The 20,156-nt window shown below is 34.5% G+C and overlaps 1 protein-coding gene across 8 annotated transcripts in view; it reads left to right on the top strand.

Moving 5' to 3' along the window:
• The window catches only part of TRIQK (triple QxxK/R motif containing), a 172,003-nt gene that overhangs the window by 6,227 nt on the left and 145,620 nt on the right, over positions 1-20,156 (top strand). For 2 of the 8 annotated variants that reach the window (XM_056823325.1, XM_007488103.3), the window contains exon 2: positions 13,518-13,624. The exons of the other annotated variants lie outside the window; for them this stretch is intronic. The gene's annotated coding sequence lies outside the window, so the exon portion shown is untranslated. The remainder of the gene's footprint in view (positions 1-13,517; positions 13,625-20,156) is intronic. 8 annotated transcript variants of the gene reach the window in all.

The raw sequence follows: 20,156 nt of genomic DNA on the forward strand, positions 1-20,156 counted from the left end.
ATAGGTACTTTTTGTATGATTCAGCCTGGTACTATGCTAGTTCCCCCTCTATCCTATATCCTTCCCTACACACATCCCCACTGAGGGTTAAAATCTAAGAGCAAGATCCTATACATGTCTTTTAGCTTTTCTTGCTTCAATTCTGCACCTATTTTCCACAAATCTAGTAATGCACTCTACTCCTTCCAAAATCTTTCTGCTGATTCTTACCTATCTATTATATCATCATTGCTCTCTTTCTACTAAAGCCAGCCTTCACCATCTATCTCTATCTCCAAATATGTTTTTACTACTTCCTGGCACCTGTAAATGCCCCATAGAGCTGCAATCAATCATTTCCCTCGTTAGTTGTTCCCACATTGATGAGAAAGCTATGGAGGGAACATTTTCTCTGGCATGTCAAACAGTAGAACCTTGCCAATCCCTCCATCTCTGAACTCCACAATGTCTTCTGGCAATGGGAAATTGCATGATGATGACTGAATATGTTACCTTGTTTGGGCCTTATTATCATAGATTTAAAGTTGGAAGGAATTTTAAAGATAATCCAGTCCAAGTTCTTTATTTTACATAAGAAGATTCTGAAACACAGAGGTAGTAAAAGATAATAAAAGAGATGGGATTCAAACTTATTTCCTCTGCCTCTTAAGTATGATGCTATTTGCTATTATAGCATGCTACCTTTGAGACATAGGGAATAAACTAGTCTAAAAAATCTATATATGACTTCTGTTTATTTTTTCACTAGGTTAAAACAATTTAATACAGTTGATAAAAATAGAATTATATACAACTGATAACTTTTTATCAACATTTTAGAACTGAAAACATTCTTAAAAGTTAACATTTTAAAAACTAGAGATTTTCCATTTTAATTCAGTACAAAAAAGACTATTTACCACCTCATCTATGCAAAACAGAATCCAAAGTGATGTGGATTAAAAGATAAATTAAAGCAGCCTTTGCCATCAAAGAGCTTACATTCGGTTGGGGATTGAGAGGTAGTACAACAGGAACATGTATATTGATGCATATAATATAATGTTATTTGAAGAGAGGTAGAAATAACAGTTGTGTGTGTGTGTGTGTGTGTGTGTGTGTGTGTGTGTGTGTGTGTGTGTGTGTGTGTGTGTGTATGGTGTCAGGATTGGTAGAACTGGAATGGCAGGGGAAATTTTATTGACAGAATGGCCCCTGATGATGGCCCCTGTTCCGAGTATAGGACATAGTTTGTGCCTGTGCTATAGGGCAGGAGTATGTCATGTTCACTGTTCAAATGTGCAATCAGTTATTCAGTGGTAAGAATTTTTGCACTGAAGAGGTGAATTCTTTTTTTTTAATTTTATAGTATTTTATTTGATCATTTCCATGCATTATTCATTAAAGACAAAGATCATTTTCTTTTCCTCCCTCCCACCCCCCGTAGCCGACGCGTGATTCTACTGGGTATCACATGTGTTCTTGATTCGAACCCATTGCCATGTTGTTAGTATTTGCATTAGAGTGTTCGTTTAGAGTCTCTCCTCTGTCATGTCCCCTCAGCCATTGTAGTCAGGCAGTTGCTTTTCCTCGGTGTTTCTACTCCCTCAGTTTGTCCTCTGCTTATGGATAGTGTTTTTTCTCCTAGATCCCTGCAGATTGTTCAGGGACATTACACCGCCACTAATAGAGAAGTCCATTACGTTCCATTATACCACAGTGTATTATCAGTCTCTGTGTACAATGTTCTCCCGGTTCTGCTCCTCTCGCTCTGCATCACTTCCTGGAGGTTGTTCCAGTCTCCATGGAACTCCTCCACTTTATTATTCCTTTGAGCACAATAGTATTCCATCACCAACATATACCACAATTTGTTCAGCCATTCCCCAATTGATGGGCATCCCCTCGTTTTCCAGTTTTGGGCCACCACAAAGAGCGCAGCTATGAATATTTTTGTACAAGTCTTTGTGTCCATTATCTCTTTGGGGTACAGACCCAGCAGTGTAATGGCTGGATCAAAGGGTAGACATTCTTTTATCGCCCTTTGGGCATAGTTCCAAATTGCCCTCCAGAATGGCTGGATCAGTTCACAACTCCACCAGCAATGAATTAATGTCCCTCCTTTGCCACATCCCCTCCAGCATTCATTACTTTCCATAGCTGTCATGTTAGCCAATCTGCTAGGTGTGAGGTGATACCTCAGAGCTGTTTTGATTTGCATTTCTCTGATTATAAGAGATGTGGAGCACTTCTTCATGTGCTTATTAATAGTTTTGATTTCTTTGGCTGAGAACTGCCTGTTCATGTCCCTTGCCCATTTATCAATTGGGGAATGGCTTGATTTTTTTGTACAATTGATTTAGCTCTTTATAAATTTGAGTAATTAAACCTTTGTCAGAGGTTTTTATGAAGATTTTTTCCCAATTTGTTGTTTCCCTTCTGATTTTAGTTACATTGGTTTTGTTTGTACAAAAGCCTTTTAATTTGATGTAGTTGAAATTATTTATTTTACATTTTGTGATTCTTTCTGTGTCTTGCTTGGTTTTAAAGTCTTTCCCCTCCCAAAGGTCTGACATGTATACTATTCTGTGTTTACCCAATTTACTTATGGTTTCCTTCTTTATGTTTAAGTCTTTCACCCATTTTGAATTTATCTTGGTGTAGGGTGTGAGGTGTTGATCTAATCCTAATCTCTCCCACACTGTCTTCCAATTTTCCCAGCAGTTCTTATCAAGTAGTGGATTTTTGTCCCAAGACCTGGGATCTTTAGGTTTATCGTATACTATCTGGCTGAGGTCACTTGCCCCCAGTCTATTCCACTGATCCTCCTTTCTGTCTCTTAGCCAGTACCAAATTGTTTTGATGACTGCTGCTTTGTAATATAGTTTGAGGTCTGGGACTGCAAGGCCCCCATCATATGTGTTTTTTTTCATTATTTCCCTGGATATCCTTGATCTTTTGTTATTCCAAATGAACTTTGTTATGGTTTTTTCCAAATCAGTAAAGAAATTTTTTGGGAGTTCCATGGGTATGGCACTAAATAGATAAATAAGTTTGGGTAGGTTGGTCGTTTTTATTATATTGGCTTGTCCTACCCATGAGCAGTTAATGTTTTTCCAATTGCTCAAGTCTAGTTTTAGTTGTGTGGCGAGTGTTTTGTAGTTATGTTCATATAGTTCCTGGAGGTGAATTCTTGAGTAAAAATATAGACATTATTTAATTTTAATTTTTGCCCTTTGTTATAGGGGATGGATATCTGGGAGAGCAAAGAAGGAAGGATACAGAAGGAAACAACTTGTTTTAAAAACAAAAAATATCAATAAAATTTTATTTTTTAAATGCTACCACTCTACCTTTTAGAAACTTCTGATTGTCTCTTTCAACATTGAGACCAGTAGACACAGAAACTAAATCTTTGCTTAGTAGAAGAATATGAGTATAATTTACTAACTTTATTTTGCTGTCTTTGCTACTGTCTAAAATCAAGTATAACAAAATCATAGCAATTACTGTAATCATTAGGTAACATTCAATGCCCATCAAATTACTTGATTGATGACACTATTAGGAGTAGCTAATTTAGGTACAGTAAGATTAAGATTACTTATAAGTAAGCTTTAAATTAATAGATTTTAATAACTACATATCTCTCTTATTTCTTAGTTTAGTTGACTTTGTAGCCAAAAAGCAAGTTTATAAAACTATCATTTTACTGTCTTGTTGAAGCAAGGAGATGAATCTAGTTTATCAAAGGCCAAACTAACCGAGGACAGTGGACAAAAAAGATACCAAGTCTATACTTGGTCCTTAATGAAGATAATTGATACTTATATGCCAACATCTTTATAGGTTAAGTAGATAATTTTTATGAATGCAGTGCATGAAATATGTCTTGATATATGTTTAGTATAAACATCAATTTGAGCAAAAAACAAGAGGATTGTATGAATCTTTTCTGCCATGGTGATATTTGATGCTTATTCATAGAAGTGTTCTTTGATACCATCTTTCTTTTACTGTTGCAGCAACTGCCATATACACTGTTATGTGCAGGCCTGAAGTATTTTTAATACTGTCTCAAATATTGTAGGAGAATGTGTTCATTCATGATGGATATAGCAAATGTCATCTTTTTTTAAAAGTTCTCTGTTTTTATGTGTTGTTTGAAAAATAAAAGTATTACTTTGGTCATAATTTGAGAGATAATTTCTGGAATTTGTGGTAACTTCAGCTTTATTGTTTTCAGATTTCAGCTTTACATCAACTAATCTGTTGTTTCTTGATGTCTCATGAAATCATTAGCTGCAATTTCTCCAATTCTAATTTTTAAAGAATTAATTTTTTCCATGACCTTTTTGGTTCTCCTTTTACATTTAGTCCATTCTAATTTTCATGCAACTCTTTTCTTCATTGGACTTTTGGCTCTCTTTTTCCAGTTTTGCTCTTTAAGCTGTTGCTTTCTTTTGGCATTACTTTCATTTTTTTTCTATTTTTCCTCCACTTGTTTTATTTGATTTTTCAATTCCTTTTTGAGTTCTACCAGTGCTTGAGACCAATTCCATTTTTCTTTGAAGTTTTGCTTGTAGTTGCTTGGATCTCCCTGTTCCCTATTGAGTCTGTGCTTCACTCTCTGTCACCATAGAAATTTTTCTAGGGTTAGGTGTTTCTTTTGCTGTTTTCTTATTTTCCACCTTTTTTTTTTCTTGTGTACTTGAAATTTTGAAAGCTGATGATTCCGTCTTCTCTACTGATGGCTTGTAAGATTCAGCACTGTGAGCTATTTTGCCCTGGGACTAGGTCTTCACCCCAACACAGGTTTGAAAGTGCCAAGTGCTATGGACTTTCAGGCCTCATTGCAGGGTGGTTCCATGACCTGGAACTTCAAGGGATGAATTGGGTATATGGTGTGCTCTGTTGTTGGTGTATGCAGGGTTCCGGGATCCTGAAGTTGGCTTATGCCCAGATGTGGACCCTGGTGCAGTAGGTGGAGGGGTGGTCAGCCATCACTCCTCTTTTTGCAATTTTGATTCTATTTGCCCCTTATCCCATTTAAAAAAATCTATTCTCTCTGCCTACCTTTCAAGTTGTATTTGGTGGGAGAGCCTCCTCATTCCATCTTGCTGTTGTTTTTTGACTCCTGTTGTTTTGAGGTGATTTTTAAAGATTGATTTGGAAGGATTGACAGAGAATCTTCAGGTTTTATTACTACTTAGCCACCATCTTGGCTCTGTCCTTTCATCTGATATGTATTTAAAATTCAAGTTATTTCTTACAGTGGCCCTATATTGGTCTGCTATGTAGTGTAGTGTGACATGGAACTGAGGATTGGTAAAAAGCAATATGAAATCTAATGATGAAATCAGCTTCCAATTTTCTTATAACATAGTACAGAGGTATAAATAAAACATTCATCTCTGCTGTCCATTTCAGGCATATTTGCTATTTGCCCACATTAATGTCTAGAGCTATTAATACAACAACATTTTAACAGGTTGCAGAGGATTGGTATTGATGGTTTGTTTTGCTCTTCTTATGGTATAGAGATAAAGGAGGGCTCCACTTGATTGTCCCAGTCTAAAAGAGACACAAGATTTAGCTTGTGCTAGTCAAATTAAACTTATCACGAGCTCTACTAACACCTACCCTTATGCCTTGATGATGATAGCTTAGGATCCCAAAGCAATGAGATTTGGGAATAGCAGGGGCCCCAGACCATTATTTCTGCTTCCAACCAGCCCCCATAGTTGTCATCCTTGAAAGCAACTGCTCTGGAGAAGAGGCTAGCAATCTACACCAAGTGCCAATTGCACGCCACTTGTGGCAAGTCAGCTTAGGTGAAGTGGAACAGCTCCTGGGATCACTATCGTAAAGCCCTTCACTTCTATAAATAGATAAAAAAAAGAGCATGTGCCAGGTAAGTCAAATCATTACCACTACCTTGGCCAACATCTTCCATTTTAATTCAGTAGAAATAGCCAAATAACTTCAAACCAAGAAGTCCTGGGGATAGCTGTGCCTTCCACACCAATCATCTGCTTCCAGACAAGATCATACAATCATCATTGAGGGGAGAAATTACAGTGGAGAAGGAACCCATCTTCCTTCACCACCACTAACACCAATTGTTGATCAACTCCTCAAGAGTCCTGGGAACGCCATGTCCTCACCGAGATCTGGAATTTATATGCTAACCCCAAGTAGACATCTTTTTGGGAAGCAATCTCTTGATTGATGAATTCTCACAATCACTTTTGCAATTGCTACTACAGTCCCACCCATTCAAGGAAAAAAATTATTATCACCAAAGTTTTTGGCTCTGCCAAATGATTTAACATCAGAAACCAATATGATTTTACCAGTAGAAATAAAGTTAAAGATAACATATTACCACCTGCTTTGCTACTGTACCCCCATCTTCCTGACTACAAGGTGTCTTTCCATTTGTTGAAAACTTCCATATATCTTGTCTCTTTCATTAGGTTGTGAGGTCCTTGAGAGCAGAGATTATCTAACTTTTCTATTTATTGTATCCCCATAATTTAGCATTGTGCTTTTGCACATGGCAAATGCCTAATAAAAGTGTTCATTCATTCATGGATTTATTCAAACATAGAGTTAACTTTGTAAGGATACATTTAGTGTTTTGACTTAAATCTAAATAATTGGTCACCAGGGATGATTGCCAAATAATAAAATGCCCAAATGCCCAAGTCAGCTGGGAATTATGGAGATTTTAATTAATATAGAGAGAAGGCATTAAGGAAGAGAGAGAGAGAGAGAGAGAGAGAGAGAGAGAGAGAGAGAGAGAGAGAGAGAGAGAGAGAGAGAGAGAGAGAGAATTAATTTAAACTGCTCTGGCTCACTCAGCCTTAAGGAAAAGGAGTCAGTTTTATCACTAACCACAAGACCGTCTCCAAGGAAGTTCCAGTCCTCCCCTGAACTCAATGTCCCAAACTGAGTTCAGAATCCAGTTCCACTCCGAACTGAATTGCCTGAACTTTTTACACCCTTCTTTTAAAGAAATTTTCCCTTATGTCACCTCCCCTAAATTTTCACGCCTACCAATCACAGTAGATGATATTTTCCAGGATGCCCATTCTTAGTTCTCACCACTCTTTAGTTCTTACCTTCTCTGGTTAGATTATATCTTCTGAGGTACCTCACACTTCTTTGTTAAGCTTGCCTTTTGTGAGTTACTTGACCTTTTTGCGATTAATTTAACCTTTATAGGTACTTAACACCTTTTTGTATTAGATCTAAAAATAGACCTAGCTTAAGGTTCTAACTTCACTATAAGGTATGAATTAAGTACCTTCATTGTTTAATCGGGCATTTACAACTTTATCTTCCCCTAAGTATGTCTAATTAGGGTGGAGTAATTTTTAAAGTTCCCAATACATTCCTGATTCTTGTTAGACCAAGTATCTCCATTGTTACAATAAGGAAATAGCAAAAATCAAATCTTCTAAAGTACAGTCTGAGTAGTTTATAAGATTCCACGAATTTCTTTGAGTCTTAGTAACTGTAGCAGTTTAAAGGCACATAAATCCCCCAACTGTTATATCATTCTACCTTACATTCCCCTCCCTTTGCCTTTCCACCTCAGCATGAATCATGGTATGAGTTTTAAAGGGCTTTAATATTATTATTATCATAATTATCTTGTTCTTATCTTTTTGATTGGAGATCAAGTGGAAATGCCATAAACACTATCCTACTGTGTTTTTTTTTATATTTTAATATAAAACTGCCGATTGTCATGTAGGTAGATAAAGTCATTGTTTTTTTTTTATAATGGAATACAAGCATTCTTTAGACTTACTGAAAGAATCTTGGGAATGTTTTCAGTAGCAGATAGGACAACAGGGATGAGTTGAATCTCATCGTGTCCCCACATGGTTTTAATTTCTTCTGCCATATGTCTACTACAATTTGAAAATGTTTTATTCCATGTAATTTGGAGATTATGAGGATTCAATATTATAATGTCTATTAAAATGACGTGCTTAGATTTTTAATGGATCAATGCTATATCTAAAGCAGTTTTTGGCAATAGTTTTGTTTATAATGTTGCTCCATTTCTACTCAAGCTTTTAAAAAATATTAAAGAGTATTTGGGGATTTGTGACTGTAGAATAGGCATTTGTTACTTGTTAGTTTTTAAAGAAAATGGAGAAGGTAATATATAATTCTAGCCCCATGATCACGGGATACTAGGAATCAAGTAGATGCTACATTTGTGCAGTCTGCTTTGATATATTGCATACTTCCCATTATTTCATGCATAATTTGTGTCAATCAATAAATCTGTGCTGCCAAGGTTTTTTTATAATTTCGGGTGGCATTTGTGTAACCCTGAATCAATGTCATAACCCTTTTATTATTATAAACATATCTATATGACTTAAGTATTCATTTAATTATTTGATTTGTTTTTCCAATGGCATCTTTTTTTTTTTAATACCATTCACTGATTCCACTATGGCATTTTAGCTGTCCTGAGATAAACCATTATAGGTTATATTTGATAGATCTGGTGATGTATACCTGTTTTTAGCATATTGTGCTACTTTCTGAAGTGAGGGCTGTTTGTTCCAAAAGTATTTCTGTAATTTTTAAAATCTATTTGTTGTATGTTCAAAGAATACCTATCAATTCTCTCCTCTAAGATAATAAGGAAGTATTATTTTTTCTGGAACTCTCTGGAGTTGATGAGTATTGTGCTTTGTTAACATCATACAGTTTTTGTTTGGACACCTTCTAAATACATGTGATCCATTTTATTATGTTAAAGTATATGTTGAGAATAATATCATAAAAGTGTTGATGCTCTAAACATTTCCCTCTTGTAAATTTTTGACTTCAGAATGTCAGGTAGTGTCTTAATATATACAGTTTTGCTTTTTCGTTGATTTCCATTTATTCAATGTATCTTATCTTGGAGAAGACCAAGTTGTTTCTGAAGTGTCACCTTCATGCATTGATTTGGTTTCACCTCTGGATTTAACCTCAGTTTTCACTTTCTATTCTTCCTTTATGTTCAGTGCTTTGATATCATTGGAAGAAGTTTCCACAATATAGATTAGCTGTTTAATGTGTTGTTCAGTCAAATAATATCACTTGTGCATCAAGTGGCTAACATGCTTGTCCCCCCCTTTGGTGTGAGTCTCTCTTTAATCTGAAAGCCATACTTTAGTGCCCTAGTAAGCTTAAATTATTTCTTTGAATTTACCATATTTTATATCAATTATTCTTGACACCAAGGAAGGAATGTAATTATTAACTAGTTACTGTTTCCCAAGTACCATAAATACAGGTATAAAATTGAGATAGCTCTTGTTTTTAAGGAGTTCACATTCCAATCAGGAGAGACCACACTTAAAATACAGATAACAGTTTTCCATGTGAACATCACATATGCTACTCGTCCCACTAGACTTGTATCTCATTTATTATTTTTTGCAGTATGTGAAAAGCCATAAGTATGGAACTGAATCAAAAGCTTTATAGTAATCAACAAAAGCGGGATCAATATTACAGTGGTTTGGGGAGGATTGTTCAGATAATGTTCAAATTGAGTAAAAATTGCTTTTTGAAACCTTTGAGATTTCATGGAACACCCTTTTTGCTTTTCACCTAGTATTTATTTTATTTGTAGGTATGAAGATGTATTTTGTTTCTCTGCCACTTATATTTCCCCCTGTATCCTTTTATTTCTTTCCATAGAACTTCTTAGGTTAAAAAAATAAAAAAAGGCAATTATACATCAGAAAAGTTTTTCATTAATATATGCTGTGTTCCAGACTAGTGTACCCAAAGTTCTCTAATGGACTGAGGAAAAGGGGGTGTGGTGGTATTTTGGCAAGTATTTAACAACTGGTTCTCTAATAAAAAAATATGCATGGATCTGCATTAGTAGCATGCCTTGATTTGTACTGATTTCAGAAGTACAAATGCGTACACTAAAAATTTAATAATTGGCCAGCTTGAGCTGGCTCCAACACAACCCTCAGTGGTTATTACACAACATTCAGTTCTGATCATTTTGTGGTTGTTCTTTCTATTTACATTTTGTAGACATGAATATTGTTTTCTCCTTTCCCTTTAATTTGCATCAGTTCATCTAAATCTTTCCATGCTCACCATATTCATCATACTTATTTCTCAGAGAATGATAACATTACTGTAAATTCAAATACTGCAAATTGCATAACTATTTTATAATTGATGAAAAGTACTGTTTTCACTTTTCTACCACAAAATATTTTTCTGTATTTTGAGCCTTTCATGTAGACATTAATCTTTTGAGCTATGTACCTAAGAATGGACAATCTTCATCATAAGGTATAAACATATCAACTAATCTGCATAATTCCAAATTAAATCCCAGAATGGTTGTTTCAATTTACAACTATACTAAAAATGCATTAACATATTTATGCACAACACTTTTAACTGGCCATTTCCATCTTTTGTCATCTTTTTCAGTTTATAAAGTATGAGATGATGAACCCTCTGGGTTTTGATTTGTATTTCTCTAGTTATTAGCGATGTAGAGTATTCTTTCACATAGGTATTAATTTTTTTCCATTTTCTTTTGAGAGTTCCTGTTCATATCCTTTAATCACTTACCTACTGAGAAATGGCTTTGTTATCCTATATTTTTGTTATTTATATATAACCCATAGTAATTTGCTACATATATTTCTTTCCCCATTTGACTTGCTTCCCTTCTTGTCCTAGAGAATTAACTTTGTACAAAAACTTTTATTAAAATCTATTTCAACTTTTATAATTGCCTCACTTGTGTAAGAATTGATCTACCTATAATTGTGAAAGATACACAAAATATAGGATAAAGTCTTTCCCTTTAACTAGTTAGGGTTTGCCCACTTTAGCAGTTAGGCAGGCCATCTCCACTGAAGGATTTCATGCTAGTAGTATGTTTCAGGGACAGGATTCTAACCCATACTTTCAGTTCACTATTCTATTCATTGTGCCACTCACTCAAAGACCAATGAAAAGATTCACTGTGCCTTTTATCAGGTTTTATAGCTTAGGGTGACTTGCGTGTAAGAAGTATTTTAAAAGTCATCAGAGGAAATATATGATTAGAAAAGTAGGTGAGCTTAGTAATGTTATTTTTTAGTCATGTCTGACTCTTTATGACCCCTTCGGAATTTTTCTTGGCAGAGATACTGGAAATTTTTGCCAGCTCATTTTACAGATGAGGAAACTAGGGCAAACAGCATTAAGCTAATTTATACAGGGTCACACAACTAGGGTCTGAGACTGGATTTGAACTCAGGTCTTTCTTATCCCAGTTTTGGTATTCTATCCACTGTGCCACCTAGATACCCACTGGTACTATAGTGAGACTGAAATAGAGGAGATATATATTTCTGGTGTTGTGAGACCTATGAAATATTTATAGAACTAGAGAAGAAGGGCATGGGAATTCTGCATGGGAGTGTTATAGAGAATAGTCAAAAAACTGCCATCAAAAATTGCATAGGACATGAAGGTATGCAGATTGTATTTCAGTCTGTGGTAATATGTATGTTGATAAGACCAAAGAACTTTTAAAGTATCCAATTTTAAGTTCTGAAGAAATATAACTTTAAAGTTTATTTTAGTGTCTTCATTTTTCTCTTTTAGCTTTTTAATTTAAAAATTATTATTGAGATTTCATTTGTGGCCATAGAACTGGACCAAAATTTTAAAGATTTTGATTGCTTTTTCCATTTATTGGATAGTTTATAAAAGGGTAAAGAAAAGGAATTGAAATTCAAAAGTGACCACCAGATGATAGAAATCCTCTATCTCATTCTTTCCTGGCAAATTACCAATCCCTGCTTATTAGAAGTGTTTGAGGTTTGTCTCTAAAGAGAAAATCTGGCAGGTGTTGAGGGTTGTGTGATATTCATTTGTTTGAGGTTTTGTAGAGTTAACTCTTGTGTTATGACTGCTTGCCCCCCTTTGAGCCCTCTGAGATGTAATCAAAGAGCAAGCCAGAATAAATATGGAAAGTACTCTAAATCTGGAAATTGTGGAGGCAAAAACCAGAACTGACTTTGGCAGCTGCCATATTTAGGTAACGTGTTTCCCATGGGGAGAAAAATACATTTACACATCCATTATTCTGATTATTAGTTCCAAAGTCTTCCACGAGGGAGAGTGATAGTCTTATAAACTTTGTGTTCTATAGTTTAATTTTCATTTGTTAAATGCAATGGGTTGTTACATAACTTTCTAAAGGAATCTTTTTAGCCGTTACTAGGAAAAAACACAAGCTATTCCTTGATATAGTTTCTGAAGTTGGTAATATGCTAATTTGGATCTCAGATGATTATGTGTTAAAATTTTGAGCACTGACCAAGATTTATTTTGAACTTGATGCTACACCCCATCACTTGTAACATGTCATTTTAATTTAAATATGTATGGAAAGATTCTTAGCTTCATATAATTCAATTTTCAGGGATTGTATACATTGTAATATATTCTTAGAGAGAGGAAAGTGAATCTCTAAGAAAATCTTAGAATAATGAATATATTATTATTTTTGAATACAAAGTGATATTGAGAAAAACTAAATGTTAAGTTCTAATTCTAGCATTCCATTCTACCATACTCCTCCTTATTGAAATGGTGATTTCATTAATTTTGAGTTATCTTAAAATCAACTGTGTTATTTTAAAGAATGCTTTAAATTTAGGGGAGAATTTAAAGTTTTTTTTTTCAAGGTTTAAAAGATTATTTTAAAGGTTATTTAAAGGTTTTCAATTGAAACAAAAAAGACTTTAAATGAACCTTTCCCTTATTGCTCCCCAAAATTAAGCCACTCTTTATTACTTATCAGTTTAGGAAATATCTGATTTTAAGAATTTATGTAGTAATGTTATTTGGAAATAAACCCAATTCATGTATGTATCATGCAAGTTATAATATAACTAACATAACTGCTTCTATGAGCTTCACAAAGAAATCACTTTCATTAGTTTGTATTAAGATATATATATGATTCAAGATATTCTAGTTCAATGAATGATAGCTGTGCTACAGTTGTTTTATGTACTAGATAAATAGGAAATTGAAGAATTTTTAAGTTAAATAAAAAGTTCCCCTTGAATCTTTTCTATTAGCCAAGTTCTTAGTTATACTTAGTAAAAACAGAATCTCAAAATTGAAAGGGATGTTAGAAGCCATATAGAACACTCTGCTTGTATAATTATTTCCCATCCAACATTCTCATCAAGCAATAATGGCACCTTTGCTTGAAGTGCTTCAATGAGGGGGAGCTTACAGCCTTCTGAAGTAGCCTATTCCACATGCTGAGAGTTCTCAGTGGTAGGAAGTTCTGTTTACATCAAGCCTTATGTGTACATTTGTCTCTTTCAAACTTCTGCCTCTGCTTTTAGTTTTGCCCTCTAAGTCCTTGCAGAATGAATCTCTTCCCTCTTCTTGACAGCCATTTAAATGCTTGAAAAATAACCAAGATTCTTTTACTTTTGTTAACCTGCTGCTGAACTTGCCAGAAATGACAACATAACTTCCTCAATAACCATCCTTGCCTTTGGAAACATCTCACCCTTTGGCAGTTCTCCCATACTCAGACTTGGCAGCTTGGAGGACACGATGTAAGGTGTGTTTATTTTATTTAACATTTGGCAAAAGGTGTTTTGTCTTGTATTTTGTATATGCTTGCTTACTTAGCTTTTCTTGTTTGGTTTGGTTGCTTCTGGCAATGAATTTAAATTTGGACTAGTTATTACTTTCAATAGTCAATACTATATTTTGAAAATATTTTGATTTTTTCTTTTCTCCTCTTTGGGTTATGATATAATCTAAATGAATGCTTGAATGAATGGTGAAATGTAAATGGAAACCTAGAGTTACCTCCTTTGGTCAACAGATCTCTGTGGATAGTAATGTTTAGTAAATTATTAAGTAGGATTTGGTATGTGAAAAACTTTGTTATCTTCAGCTCCTCCCTCCTTCTTGCCTTCCATATCCAATCTGTTTCAAAGTCTTGTTTATGGCTTCACAATATCTTTTGTGTATTTACTCTTCTCTCCACTAACAGCCATCAGTTTGGTTTAGGGCTCCATCACCTATGCCTGGACTACTGCAAGGGTAGCTTTCTGGTTGGTCTCCTGGCCACAAACCTCACCCTGATCCTGCTAATTCTGCAGACAGCTGCCAAAGTGAACAACCCCTCTCAACCCCTTCCCAGTCACACAATAAATTTCAGTGGCATCTTATTATCTCCAGTGTCAAGCATAAAAACCCATAGTTTGGCTTTTAAAGCCCTTCATAAACTCTTCCTCTGAACTTGCTTCTGCAACATTTTGTGTTCTCATGCAACACTCAGTCCTTTCTTCTGGTTGTTCCAGATCACTGAAATGTTCTCTGCACCTCTGCCTCCTTCACTTTCCTGTCTTCTATGTCTTCTTTAAAGATTCAATTCAGATCTCATTTCTGAAAAAGACCTTTCCTGGTTACAACCAACCCTTAGTGCCTTCCTCATAGAATTCACTCTCATTTACACTGTATATAACATATATATACTTATATATATATATATATGTATATATATATATATATATATATGGTTATTTGCATATGGTTTCTTTTCCATTAGAATGGGAGCTTGAGGACATGAACTTTCACATAGCATGATGTCTGGCACACAGTTCCTGCTTAATAAAGATTTCATGATTGATTAATTACTTTGACTTTCTTCAGTTATCAAGAGTTAGATTAGAAAAAACACATGCCTTAGACAGCATTGTGTTAATCAGAACTATTAATTGGTATTTCCTTTCATTATTAATACAGTGTTATGATTGCTTTGAGCATCTTTAAGATCTATAAGTGACATCATATTGTATTCTAATTCTTTGAAAATTATTATCAAATGTATGGAACATCTCATTCCCTCATCATTTTTATAACAAAGTTTATTGTATTAGTTTCTTTAAAAATGCTTTATTGATTTATTTCTTTACCCTATTCATTTCTCAAAAAAGAGGGTTCAGCAAAATCAGATGACAAAGCAATGGCATCTGACAGCCTGTGTAACAGTTCTGCCCTAACTCCCTTATCAAACCTTCCACCCCCAATGATTCTCCATCTCTTTGGAGAGAAGAGGGAAGTATCTTTCATAATTTATTCTCCAGGGCCAATATTAGTCACTGCAATGAATCTAATTTCATTTGCCATTTAGTGTTGTTTTACCTGACATCATTATAATATTTGTACATATTGTGCTTATTCTGTAGCATTTTTTGGAATAGCCTTTCTTATATTACACATATATAGTATGATATTTTGATATATTTTTGACCTCCTTGGGTTTAGGGATTTGACCATCTTTTCCATATGTCCATTGGTATGTAGTGGGATTGTTAGATCAAGTGTCAGGTATTTTTTTCCATAATGAACTGAATGAATTTTCATAAATATCATTCTCCAACTCATTCTTCTATATGAAGACATGGGTGAATGTGAAAGAGATGGCTTTTGGGGAAGGGAAAAAGATAAAATGGTGAAAAGGTTAGTAATTGTTTTGAGGCAGCTAGTGGTCCAGCTAGAACCCAGGGTCTGGGGTCAGGAAGATCAGATATCAAATTCAGTCTCATGTACTTAGTGGCTGTGTGACCATGGGCAAGTCACATGACCTGTGAAATAGGGATGATAACAGTACCAATTTTGCAATTCTCTTATGAGAATCAGATAAGTTGATATTTGTAAAGTTATTAGCAGAGTTCCTGACACACATTAGATGGTATGTGAATGCTAGTCCCTTTCATACTTCCCTGAACTATATAGCATTGTAGAGGAAATAATTTACTTTGTAATGGAGGCAGTTTGGTGTAGTAGAGTGCTTACTGAATGTGATGTCAGTAGGAACTGAATTCATCTCCCACTTCATACTCACAGTCAGATCACTTAACTTAGTTAACCCTGTTTCCTATTCTGTCAGATGGTTATAATTCTAACTTCTACCTCATAACCTTATTGCAAGAACAAAATTAGATAATAATATATATAAAGTAATATGTACACCTTAAACTTTATAGAAATTTTAGCTATTATTTTATATTTGAATGATAATTTTATTCATTGTTTTGAAAGAATTAGATCCAAATTATACATATATATTTATGTATATATAAGCACCTATCTACACAGTTTAGATTATTTGGCTAAATATTTATAATAGCTCATTAATATGATCTCCATTTCCCTCAGAAGATTATATTTTCTTCCTAAGTATTAGTATGTAGTAAAATATAGTCTTTTCATGAATTATATATTGGCTATCTTCATTTTATGTTGTATATATCTTATTTGTACATAGTTGTTTACATTTTGTTTTCCTCATTAGACTGTGAGATCTATGGGAGCAGAGACTTTATTTTTCCTTTTTTGTGTCCTTGGTACTTAACACAGTTCCTGGCACTGTGCTATTTGATAGGCTAAGTAACTAATATAATTTATTCCCTAAAAGTATAGGTTAAAATGTTAGGTTTTAATTAATAACAAATATATTGTTTTTTCCATAAAAATAATGGCTATAATGTTATATAAAAATTTTTGCTATTAGATATTATCAAAATATGATGATTATGCTAAGTTATAAGATCATGGTTCTGGTAGAACTGTGATTTAAGTTGTGTTCTTATAGATGATGGGAAGTTCTATATTCAATTTCCATGAACATCTATACATATATATTATATATATGTGAATATGTGTATTACATATACATATTCATAGTGAATAATTACTATTTTGATAATGCTTTAACATCGGTAAATCACTATACTTATATTGTCTTATTTTATCCTTGTAATAACAGAGGAGGTGGGTACTATTATTATTCTCATTCTACAGATAAGAAATTGAGGTAGATAGAGGTTAAGTTACTTGCCCCCCACACCACCGTGAGTCACACAGCTAGGAACCATGTGAGGCCAGATTTGAAGACATGTCTTTTTGACTCCCCCTCCAACATTGTATTCACTGTGCTTATATATTCTAACTTAGAAGTTATGATAAAATTCTGCTTGCTCTTATTTCCTATTCTCCCAAGAATAGACATTTCAGCATAAAACAGTGATGGCATGACAGTTTTGGGAATGATAATCTTTCTTCCAAAAGTTCTGAAGTCTTAATGGCTGACCTAATTTGTTAAATTTTATTAGAAATGATTTGGTGACCTTTAAAAACAACAACAAAAATACTTCAAAACAGAAAACTTAACTTCACTTGATATAAACATCCCTTAAGCTTAGCACTGTATCTGGGTATCTAGTGTATAGTAATTGCTTAATAAATGATCCATTCATCACTCAAACTAGGCAGCTATATCTTTCCTTCTCTTCCTGGTCAAACTCTTGGTGAAAAAAAAAAAAAAACCACAAAAACCTCCCAAAATCTCTTTATACACATGGCTTCCATTTCAGCTTCTATCACTCATTTCTTGTAATATGGCTTCTGACTTTATTACACAGCTAAACAGTTGCCAGTAATTTCTTCTTTTTTAAATCTAATGACTTTTTTCATAGACCTCCTTGCAAAGTTTGAGATAACTTTGTGTTTTCTGTTTTTGTGACCCCTCTCTCTCTCTCTCTCTCTCTCTCTCTCTCTCTCTCTCTCTCTCTCTCTCTCTCTCTCTCTCTCTCTCTCTCTCTCTCTCTCTCTCTCTCTCTCTCTCTCCTTCTCCCAAGACATGTCCAAAAATATCCTTATTTCCTCTTTCCTCCTACCTTCCAGGATCTAATAATTTCCAAATTAATCTAATCACATCGGAGAATTATTATTTGTTTTGTTAAAATCTAGCAACATATTTTCCATATGTAAGGAAATAAAAGTTATTTAGCATGATTTATATTAGATGGAGCCATGTTGGCTTTGGGATCTTTATTTCCTTCTTTGATGTCCACTAAACGTTTCTTTAATACTGTGTTCTAGAATGTTAGGAGGAGTCAGTCAAGCTTAGTTAACTATAGTTTTCTATTTCTTGAATATAGTTTTCTATTTCTTGAATACTGGTACAAAATAGGCCTCCTCCAGTCTTGTAGTGCTTCTTTTTTGGGAGTACTTGGTGTGGTCAGGAAAATTAGCATCACTGGTTTGAGGTCAACTTGCCCATCTCTTTTCAGGACAGCTCATCCCCCTTTTGTGTTCATCTTTCACACAATTTTCACCTGTGGCTCCAGGAAGTTGTAGCATACAAAGTGCCCCCCAACCTGGTAAAATTGGCTAAGCCAGTTTGAGGATGACCAACAGACCTCAAAACCATTGATAACTAAAGGGGATATTTATCCCAATCATCTGTAGACTTCTTCTGGAAGAATAGGCAGATAAGAACAATTTGTTCCATCAGCTTGGAAGGTGGCTGATGCATGCTCTGTGGATTGCTTAGAATATGGTCAGACACTAACGATGCCAAGGTTCCCCCCTGCATTGCCAGTCATCCTAACATTTGTTTTGCTACTAGACTTCCATGACTCCAGAAGAGAGAATGATGCTGATAAGTTTGTGCAACTCTGCCTCACTTAAATCCAGTTTACATTCAGGTCAAGACATCGCTATCCATGTCTTTGGTCCTCTTTGAAATAAAGGATGAAGAAGTGCCTCCCTAGTATCTCTATTATCTTTCACAATCATTCAGAGATCACTGAAAGCAATCAAATCCAACAGTTCTTTTAATATAAGGATGCAATTTATCTGGACCAGGAACATTCATCTCATCAAAGAACAAGTACTTGCTTTTTTACTAACCCTGCTTTGTTAACTCCCAATTAGCCATTTTTTCTGTCCTTTGCAGGCAAGAGATCATTCCCCATGGCAGAAAAAACAAAGAAGCAAAAAAAGACAACTTTGCTTTCTTTCTTCTCCACTCTAAGCTAAGTCTCATCTCTTCTTTAGCTTCATCTAGCTAAAAAAAAGCCTTTTTGTTGTTGTTAGTTTCCTGAACCATATCAGCTCTTTCAGAGACTTAAGCATTTCAGGTGATATTCCTATAGAGTTATGCTGCATCTTTATATTTATCCTTTTTACCTGCCCTTGCTCCCAAAGTCTTCATATCTTTTAAAAAGCTATGTTGGTTAATGAATTCCTTGCTCATTCTCCTCGATCCTTTAAGATCATTCCCCCTTTCCTATCAATCCAAGAAGGAAATTTAATGTCATTTATAAAGAGAACTTTGCATGTAATTAGAGACATAGGTGGTCTATAGTAGAGGATGAATGAATATGAAAAGGAAAAAATCTTAGTGATAAATCTTTTCTTATGAAAGAAACACAAAATGTAGACTTTATAAAGTTGAACTCCATGTTTTGGTTTTTAAAGTATTTTTATTCATGTGTGTACATATATTTGTAGGGGGAAGGGGGAGGGAGGGAGGGAGAGAGAGAGAGAGAGAGAGAGAGAGAGAGAGAGAGAGAGAGAGAGAGAGAGAGAGAGAGAGAGAGAGAGAGAGAGAGAGAGAGAGAGAGAGAGAGAGAGAGAGAGAGAGAGAGAGAGAGGGCATGTGATTGTATAAAGGAGAGAAAGAAGAGAGAATAGAAATGAAGAAATGCCAAGGTTCTCCAGGTGCTTTTGTTTTAGAAGCCTATCACTGTAATTCAGAGAATTGACAACACATTTACTTTTGTCATTCTTAAAATGGACTATACTAATTTCATTTGTTTGCATTTCTCTTATTTTCTTTTAATCATTATTGGTATTAGAGGATATTTCATCACATTTCTATTCAGGCTTACCCAATAAACTTGCAGTGCAGCTTTATTTTGCAAAAAATTGTCATACATTTTTATGTATAAATGTTTTATAGAGTTAAATGATGAGGATGGCTTGTGGGATTAAATATAGTAACTATTCTAAAGATTTGGTACAATGAATAAATTAAAACATTCAATCATTAAGTCATTAACAAAGAATGAAAAATTAAGAGTTAGAGTAACAATATTTCAAAATGAAATCTTGTCTACAGTACAAAGAAAAGGAAGCAGAGCATAGTATTTTTGTCATAAATTACGTGAGTGGACATATGTACTGATATTCAGTTTCTTCACTTAATGTGGAAAAAGCTTCAAATAATATAAATTTTACTCACCTTGACATCAGTAATGTGTTTGATGAAAGAATAAGTGAAAATCCTG

Source organism: Monodelphis domestica, chromosome 3 (assembly GCF_027887165.1).
Source record: "Monodelphis domestica isolate mMonDom1 chromosome 3, mMonDom1.pri, whole genome shotgun sequence".
NCBI lineage: Eukaryota > Metazoa > Chordata > Mammalia > Didelphimorphia > Didelphidae > Monodelphis > Monodelphis domestica.